At 36.7% G+C, this 9,781-nt stretch overlaps 1 non-coding gene across 1 annotated transcript; it reads left to right on the top strand.

Moving 5' to 3' along the window:
* Positions 1–1,111: 1,111 nt before the first annotated feature.
* Positions 1,112–1,206, top strand: LOC127796129 (small nucleolar RNA snoR109). The gene has a single exon (XR_008021957.1). It is a non-coding gene; the product is annotated as a small nucleolar RNA snoR109 (small nucleolar RNA).
* Positions 1,207–9,781: the final 8,575 nt, after the last annotated feature.

Here is a 9,781-nt window from a genome sequence, read left to right as displayed (position 1 = left end):
TAAAATAAATAATATAAATATATTACATATATATATAATATGTTTGTATGGGGTTATAAAAGGATAAGGGGTGTTTTAGTTTTTTTATTTGTTAAAAACATTCCCAAGTTCATGGGAAACTTGGATTCCCAACCCCTATGGAAATCTTTTTGTGGGAAAGTTGCTTAAAAATTATTCTCGAGAATCCTATTTCGCAGGATTCTTTTTATAAAAAAGTTGTACCAAATATGAGAATATAGATTCCTAACTTAACATTCTTAGAAATCTTAAAATTTCTCTTGTACCAAACGCCCTCTTAGAGTTTGTCTTTATTTGTTGTGGAATTATCAAAAATTTTTGTGAATGCTATTTGCAAGAGTTTATCTTTATTTATTAGTATGGATCAAACTGAAAAAATCATGGTTAAAATCAAAACTAAATAATTTGGTTATGGTTTTTAATTTTTAAAACTAAATGGGTAATGATTTGATTTTGGTTTTAGTAATTTAATTTTGATTTGATTATAATTTTGATAAAAACTAAAACCAAATTCAACTATTACCAACCCTATATATATATATATATATATATATTATAAGATATTCTTAGATCTCTTAATGTTTGAGCTTAACTTTGATATAAGAATAAGATGAAAAGTAATTTTATATAAATATTTTGTTAAGCAAAGATATGTCTCTGATTATATTGTTTTTTGATATTTATATTTTCCTATTGAAAATTTTATTAAGATTGAAAGTTAAGAAAAAACCAAAGACTGAAAATTATTTAAGAAAAAAGAAATGAATGAAAATTAATTTCTTATTTTAAATTAAAAAATAATAAAGCTTCCGGTGGTTATAAGATGTGCGGCTGGGATGTCTTCTCCGTTCAACCATCTGCCCACATTTCCCTTATAAATATAAGGCAAAGGGCGAACCACATGAAGGGTTAGGGTTTTTGAAAGGCTATGGTCCTTTTCGTGGCGGCTGGATCCATTTCTTATTCTTCAGTCTCTGTCGATCTGTTTCTTCTATGTTTTTAGTTTTTCTCTACTTTTTTGCATCATTTTCTCCGGCTACATGTACCAAGAGCAGATCAGAAATGTCCAAGCCTAGCTCTTGAATTGCCAAAGCGGCTGTAGCTATATAAATCTCCTCATCTGAGAAGCTTTACTGGCCGGTTGTTGTTTCTCCGTCGACATATCTGCTTACCGAGCTTCTCACATGTTCTCTCTCTCTCTCTCTCTGTGTGTCTCTCGTATATATATGTGTGTGTGTTGTGGTAAACATGGTTGGTGATATGAGAAGGGGAAGAAGAGGAAAGCGGCAAAGATTCAGCCCTTTTTAGAAGACCTTCTCTTACATCAAGAAGCGTCACCTTCCAGGCTTGCTGCTTCCATTCCCCTGGCAGCTCGCGTCTATCGGTGCCTACAAAAACATTTTTCATTTTCTCACTGTTTTTCTCTTCTTCTTCTTCAATTTTCTCCTCCTGTCTTGCGGCTCTTTGGATCTCTGTTTTTATTTTTTCATCGTTCCTTCCCCCTTTTTCTCAATTTGGGGAACATTTTTTTGCCATTAGAATGGGATAATTTTGAATAATAATGCATTTGATAAATTAATTTTCAAAAATAAAATAATTATTTCGATTAATGATAGAAAATAACAAAGATGTGTCATTGGATGCCTATTTTTTATGTTAAAATAACATTTTTTAAAAAATGATAACATTTTTTAGAAAATAACATTTTTCAACACAGGAATTTGTTCCAAATGACAAATTTTTTAAAATTATAATTTAACCAAAAATGTTTATTAAAATGAAAACAGAAATATATTTATTAAAAATTAGGTCATTGTTGCTGCCAGTTTTGTTTTAAAGAACACACAAATATATTAAAATGGTCAAAAACATGATCCAAATTTGTAGACCCAAATGTACCTGACAAATTCCATTACCAATCAGCCACACCCATTCATGTTGCACCCAAACTCACGGAATACAATTGTGATATCATATGTCACCACAATTTAATAATTTTTATTTTTATTTTAATGTATTTAGTTCTTAATACATGGCTATTATTAAAGATAGAATTTATTTTAAATTTATCAAACATTATTTATTATGATATATATTGATAAAAATGCATGTTTCTAAGAGGTTTTTGTTGTAAGAAAATAAAGGGTAATTTTGTTATTTAGAGGAAATTGGTGTGTAAGTGTAAAAAAAAAAAAAAAGTATGGAGGGTGAGTAAAAGGGGCAGAAAATGGAAAAAGGGTTGGAATTGAGGTTAAGGGAAAAGGAATGGGATGGAATGGTCACATCATTGATCATTCCATTCTATCACTATATTTAGCATGGTTATTATTTTATTTTATTATTATTATATTTGATAAATCTTTATTTTTTTTGTGAAATATTATAAATCAATTATTTGATTAAAATGCCCTTATATATTATAAAAAGTATATATTGCAAAGAGCATTCTCGAGGTCTGGCTAAATTATAAGAGAAATACGTTTAAAAAATGATAATGACCACCGATACTATTAAATAAAGAAGTAAAATAATTAATTTATTTTTAATTCTCTTTTTTTTTTAAAATAAAAAATAATCTAATTCGAACCACTAAGTTCATTGTTGATGCCAACGATAAACTTAATAGGTTTTACATTGGCACGAGTGATGAATCTAAATTTGGGTTTTTTATGTACATGCGGCGATGAAATTTAAAATAGCGGTTCATCACTATTGGATTTAAGAAGAGAAAAAGAAAAGAAAAAACTCAAATTTTGGTGATAAAAGAGAAGATGAACAAAAGAAGAAAAGAACTTGGATGAATCCAGATTTGGGTTTGACATGAGAGAAAGATATATATATATATATGTATATATATAGAAGAAGAAAATAAGGTTGGTAATGAACCTATATTTAGATTTAAGAAAAAAGAGAGAAGAAAAAGACAAACAAAAGAAGAAGATGTCAACAATGAACCCAAATTTGAGTTTATCATCAGCATGTGGCAATGAATTGAGACTTGGATTTGAGAAAAGAGAAAAAGAGAGGAAATAAACAAAAGAAAATAAAAATTATTGATTTTGTTTTTAAATGTTTTGATGATAATTATTTTATGCAAAACTCTAATATAAGGCATGTTCTATGTGAAGGATGCTTTGAGAATAAGCTCAAAGAATATTGATATGTTTATCTATTATTATGTGTTAACATGTTTTGATTTGTGTTAAAGTTATTTTGATATTCAAAATAGGTGAAAATTGTACAATTGAGATATTAGCCACGGTCTTTGTCAAATATTAGGCAAATTTCCCCAAAATAAGAAATACATTTGTTCATAAAAACGATAGCCTTTTTGTTTGATTGCACACAAAGAAAACAAATTGTTAAAAACACAAGAAAATTGGCATACACCAATCATTTCATAAATAAGAGAGCATTTTTACATATGCATCCCATACTTTCTTTTTTGATGTCACTAACGTTTTAACGTCTCAACCAAACCACTCGTGTTTGTTCTATAAACCATATCATACGTACATTATTTGCCAATCATTTTTCAAAGTTTTATTTCTAGATTGGTTGTGAGAATTCCCTTTCATCCCATAACTTGACCATCTTCAAGTCATTAAACCTTCTAATGCAAGCAATTAGCCATTTTTGAAACTATTATCAACAATGTATTTGCCCTTAGTTTTCAAATCAACCAAGCATTGAATTGGCATAAAATCCTCAAGCTTTGTCTAGACATCTTTGGAGGATTGGGTGTTAGGGATACAGAGAGTATAGATGCGTACGTAATACAAAAATAACTTGCTTGATACAAGAAAGTAGTTCTAACCGGCTATGATACAAGAAACATATACTATATACTTGACCACTATTATAACAGCTGATATTTACGGTAACAAGAGCTTATAATTAAATGAACAACAACAGAGGTTACCAGACTAAAACAGCAAATCAGAGAAGATGGTTGAACAGCACTGCTCCCAGCTAGAACGACAAGGAATCAGGAACAAACTTCTGGATCGTGGAAGAGGCAGGAACAGAAGTAGGTCGAGTCGCGCTTTGCGCTGTCTTGAAGACAGTTAGCGCCCTGCACCGGCGGCAAGCAGACTACGGCGACTGTCTCAGCAGGATGAAACGACCTCTCCGGTGAACGGCAGCCACGAACGACCGGAGCTAGCAGAACTCAAGACGGGCTTGCTCTCAATGAAGAAAACTCAAGATGGGAGGCAAAACTTGAGAAGAGAGAACAACTTGAAAGCTTGTGGAGAAATGGAAAACTTCACACACAAAAATCAGCCAACACAACCAATATATATAGGCACCTCATAAACTTAGCAATGAAGGAAACTTGGAGACCAATCTAATTTAAAAGAACTTGGGGGCCAAGTATTTCTAGAAGACCTTGGGGGCTAAGGAAATCTAGAACACCTTGGGGACCAAGCAAGAAAAGAAAATAAAAATAAAGATAAAGATAAAAACCCCCCCCACACACACTCACTTCTAACAATCCCCCACATGAGTGTGTGTGCACTGAAATCAAACAAAACGACATGGATTCACTGAGAGCAAATAGACAAGTTATGCATCAACAAGGTGTCTTTTGGACTTGAACCTTCCTTAGTGAATGTCTATCGAATTTACCGAAGAAATAGTGAGACTAGCTTTTGAACTATCCTTCTGAAGGTAAATTGAGACAATAGACATCACACATAACATGTCTTAACCCATTGAGTTCTATACGATTGTGTCTATTTTGGTCCTGGACAGCATCTTGGATTTCATGAGAGCTCTAGAGAACCCAAGCCATTGAATAGTTCTCATAGAAGCGACCCCACTTCTACTCTCATATAGGGAAGCATTGACTAAGAGTACCCTGTCACTACTCCTCTTATATCAAGATATCAACCTTCCCTTTAACATCGACATGACACACTCTTCAATTTCTGAGACATGGGGAGAAACTAAAAGTTTCATAGTGTGTCAACTATGACTTATTCCAGCCAGTTGGCCAATTTAACCTAGATCTTGGGATCTCCAGTCAACTAGGTTTGGTTACCACCGGAAAAGTCATTTAAAAGGCTTTAACCCCATTCCCTTCGATGTAAATTTGACTTGCTCACGAGTCACTCCTTTCGTCAAAGGATCAGCTAGATTTTCTTTCGACTTCACATAGTCAATGGAGATTATTCCATTTGTGAGCAACTCTCTGACAGTATTATGCCTGCGCTTAATGTGTCTTGACTTTCCATTGTAGACACTATTCTTAGCCCTCATTAAGGCAGCTAAATTGTCACAATATATGCAAATGGCGTTAACAGGCTTTGGCCATAATGGAATGTCTTCGAGGAAATGGCGAAGCCACTCAGCTTCTTCGCCTGCTTTGTCCAGAGCTATAAACTCTGACTCCATGGTTGACCGTGCTATACACGTCTGCTTTGAAGACTTCCACGACACAGCACCACCACCTAGGGTGAACACATACCCACTGGTTGATTTAGTCTCTAACCTATCGGAGATCCAATTAGCATCACTAAATCCTTCCAGTACATATGGATATTTTGTATATTGCAATCCATAGTCCAGGGTGTACTTCAAGTACCTAAGTACCCTGACCAATGCATCCCAATGGTCATGCCCAGGATTGCTCGTGTATCTCGCTAGTCTGCCTACGGAGTAGGCGATATCAGGTCTAGTACAATTCATGATGTATATCAGACTCCCAATAATTCTGGCATATTCCAGAGAAGATACACCTTCATCATGGTTTTTCTTCAACTTTGAATTTGGATCAAACGGAGTAACTGCTGGCTTACTCTCGAAGTGACCAAATCTTCTCAACACTTTCTCTATGTAATGCGACTGAGAAAGAGCATACCCTTCGGAATTCCTTATTATTCGAATTCCCAGAATGACATCAGCAAGACCAAGGTCCTTCATGTCAAAATGAGATTTCAACATCTGCTTTGTGGATTGTATGACACTTCTATTCGTGCCCATTATCAACATGTCATCCACATACAGGCACACAATGACACATTCTTGGTTTATGATTTTCACATAAACACATTTATCACACTCATTTATCTTAAACCCATTTGATAACATTGTGTGATCAAACTTCTCATGCCATTGTTTAGGCGCTTGTTTCAACCCGTAAAGAGACTTTACTAGTTTACAAACTTTCATTTTATGTCCCTTTATAACAAACGCTTCAGGTTGTTCCATATAGACTTCTTCTTCTAAATCTCCATTCAGGAATGCTGTTTTTACATCCATTTGATGTATCTCCAAATTATATAATGCTGCAATAACAATCAGCATCCTGATAGACGTGATTCTCGTCACTGGAGAATACGTGTCAAAGAAGTCTTGTTCTTCTTTTTGACGATAGCCTTTAGCTACCAGCCGAGCTTTGTACTTATCAATAGTACCATCAGCCTTTAATTTCTTCCTGAAAATCCATCTGCACCCAACTGGTTTACACCCAGGTGGCAAATTGACCAATACCCAAGTATTGTTTTGCAAGATGGAATCCATTTCACTATTAATAGCCTCTTTCCAATAAGGAGCATCAGGAGATGACATTGCATCACCATATGTTTGCAGCTCATCTTCTAACACAAAGGTTAGGAAATCTGGGCCAAAGGAAGAGGTCTTCCTTGCCCTTTTGCTTCTTCGAGGCTCGATGTCAATTTTCTACCCATCTTGGCCTTTTGAAGAACTTGCTTCATGAGTTCTCTTGGAACCACTTGCACAGGGTTTATCTCCTTTAAAAGGGAAGATGTTCTCAAAGAACTCCACTTCTATAGATTCCAGAACAGTATTAACATTAATGTCAGGAATTTCTGACTTTGTTACCAGGAACCTATAGGCAGCACTATGCGAGGCATAGCCTATAAAGACACAATCAATAGTTTTTGGACCAAGTTTAGTTCTCTTAGGTAAAGGAACCTGCACCTTGGCCAAACACCCCCACACTTTCAGGATTTTGTAGGAGGGTTGTCTACTATTCCACACTTCATAAGGCGACTTACCAGACTTCTTATGTGGAATTCTATTTAATATAAAGTTTGCAGTAAGCAACGCTTCCCCCCACAAATTATGGGGTAAACCTGAACTATTTAACATGCAATTTATCATGTCCTTCAAAGTTCGGTTCTTCCTTTCAGCTACACCATTTTGTTGTGGTGTATAAGATGCTGTCGTCTGATGGATTATACCATGAGATTCACAAAACTCAGATAGAGCCGATGATTCATACTCACCACCCCTATCTGATCTGAGCACCTTAATTTTCTTTCCCAGTTGATTTTCAACTTCTGTCTTAAATGTTTTAAAAACATCAAAGGTCTCATCTTTACTGCGTAGTAAATATACATAGCAATATTTACTGCAGTCGTCAATAAATGTGACAAAATAATTCTTTCCACCTCTAGTGGGAGTACTTTTCATGTCACAAACGTCACTGTGAATTAGGTCGAGTAATTCACTATTCCTTTCCACAGATGGAAACGGCTTTCTTGTAAACTTTGATTCAACACAAACTTCGCATTTGTGTCCCTTATCAATGTTAAAACTAGGTAATAACCCTAGATTAACCATTCTTTGGAGGGAACGATAATTGACATGTCCTAATCTTGAATGCCAAACATCACACGACTCAACAATATAAGTAGAAGAGTCATTCTTATTAATCTTCTTAGGCACTTGGGCCTGTACATTCAACTTGAACATGCCATCATCTAGATATCCTCGACCCACATACATTCCCCCCTTGGTAAGAGTAAATTTATCAGATTCAAAAACGAGTTTAAACCCATTTTTGTTCAGCAGGGTTCCAGACACCAGATTCTTGCGAATCTCAGGCACATGCCATACATCTGTGAGGGTCAGGATCTTCCCAGATGTCCACTTTAGCAGTACCTTGCCCTTGCCTTCCACAGTCGAGGCTGCGACATTTCCCATGTACACCTTTTCGGTGCCATCCATTTTCTCATAAGTTGAGAACAAGGATCTATCCTTGCAAATGTGCCTTGAAGCACCTGTATCGATCCACCAGCCTTTGGCGTTATCAATCATGCAAACTTCAGTGATGACTGCAACGAGCTCATCATCTTCCACCATATTGGCATAAGAAGGCTTAGACTTGCGCTGGTTGCTACTAGAGCTTTGACCCTTCTTGTGTCTGCAATCCATAGCCCTATGGCCTGTCTTACCGCACACCCAACAGGTGCCTTGAATGCATTTGTTGGTAGTAGACTTCTTCGGACCCAGCGATCCGCTTACTCTCTTGCCTTGCTGCTTCTTAGGCTGAGATTTGAGAGCCTCAGCTAAGTGAGCCTTAGCTTCAAATCTGTCTGAGACTTTATCTCTTTTGCGATTGTCTTCTTCAATACGAAGACGAAGAGTCAGATCTTCCATAGACAGCTCCTTGCGCTTGTGCTTGAGATAGTTTTTGAAATCCTTCCATGAAGGTGGCAGCTTCTCAATCACAGCAGCAACTTGGAATGGCTTATTGATGACCAATCCCTCGCTATGCAAATCACTAATGATGATTTGCAGTTCCTCCATCTGGTTGACCACCAATTTTGTATCAACCATCTTGTAATCCAGGAACTTACCTACTAGAAATTTCTTGGTGCCAGCATCCTCAAGCTTATATTTCTTTTCCAAGACCTCCCACAATTGCTTGGAAGTAGCATATGCTGTGCAGTACACATTATACAGCGGATCGGCCAAGCCACTCAGAATATAATTTTTACAGAGAAAATCTGAGTGCATCCATGCCTCCCTCGCAGCCATAGTTTCTGTTGTCATATTCTCCTCCGAGACAACGGGGCAATCCTCTTTGAGGATGTGGGCTAGATTCAGTGTGGTCAGATAGAATAACATCTTCTGTTGCCTCCTTTTAAAATCTTCACCATTAAATGGTGGTGGCTTTTCCACATGTGGGGTTGGCTTGGCTATGGCTGAACCGAGCCCTTGCATAGAAGCTGTTGCAGAAACAGCGGCAATGGGTGGGCGAAAACCCGAGGCATTAACATGGGACGGGTTTGAACCCGAGGCAACACCAGCAGCAGCAGCACCGGAACCATCAGCAGGAATAGAGGCATCCATCTTTCCTAGACTCTCTTACTAACTGTCTTCAGAATGTTAGGGATACAGAGAGTATAGATGCGTACGTAATACAAAAATAACTTGCTTGATACAAGAAAGTAGTTCTAACCGACTATGATACAAGAAACATATACTATATACTTGACCACTATTATAACAGCTGATATTTACGGTAACAAGAGCTTATAATTAAATGAACAACAACAGAGGTTACTAGACTAAAACAGCAAATCAGAGAAGATGGTTGAACAGCACTGCTCCCAGCTGGAACGACAAGGAATCAGGAACAAACTTCTGGATCGTGGAAGAGGCAGGAACAGAAGTAGGTCAAGTCGCGCTTTGCGCTGTCCTGAAGATAGTTAGCGCCCTGCACCGGCGGCAAGCAGACTACGGCGACTGTCTCAGCAGGATGAAACGACCTCTCCGATGAACGACAGCCACGAACGACCGGAGCTAGCAGAACTCAAGACGGGCTTGCTCTCAATGAAGAAAACTCAAGATGGGAGGCAAAACTTGAGAAGAGAGAACAACTTGAAAGCTTGTGGAGAAATGGAAAACTTCACACACAAAAATCAGCCAACACAACCAATATATATAGGCACCTCATAAACTTAGCAATGAAGGAAACTTGGAGACCAATCTAATTTAAAAGAACTTG

Source organism: Diospyros lotus, chromosome 2 (assembly GCF_014633365.1).
Source record: "Diospyros lotus cultivar Yz01 chromosome 2, ASM1463336v1, whole genome shotgun sequence".
Classification (NCBI taxonomy): Eukaryota; Viridiplantae; Streptophyta; class Magnoliopsida; order Ericales; family Ebenaceae; genus Diospyros; species Diospyros lotus.
The sequence above is the reverse complement of the archived record's forward strand: the minus strand, read 5'-3'. Positions and strand labels throughout refer to the sequence as shown.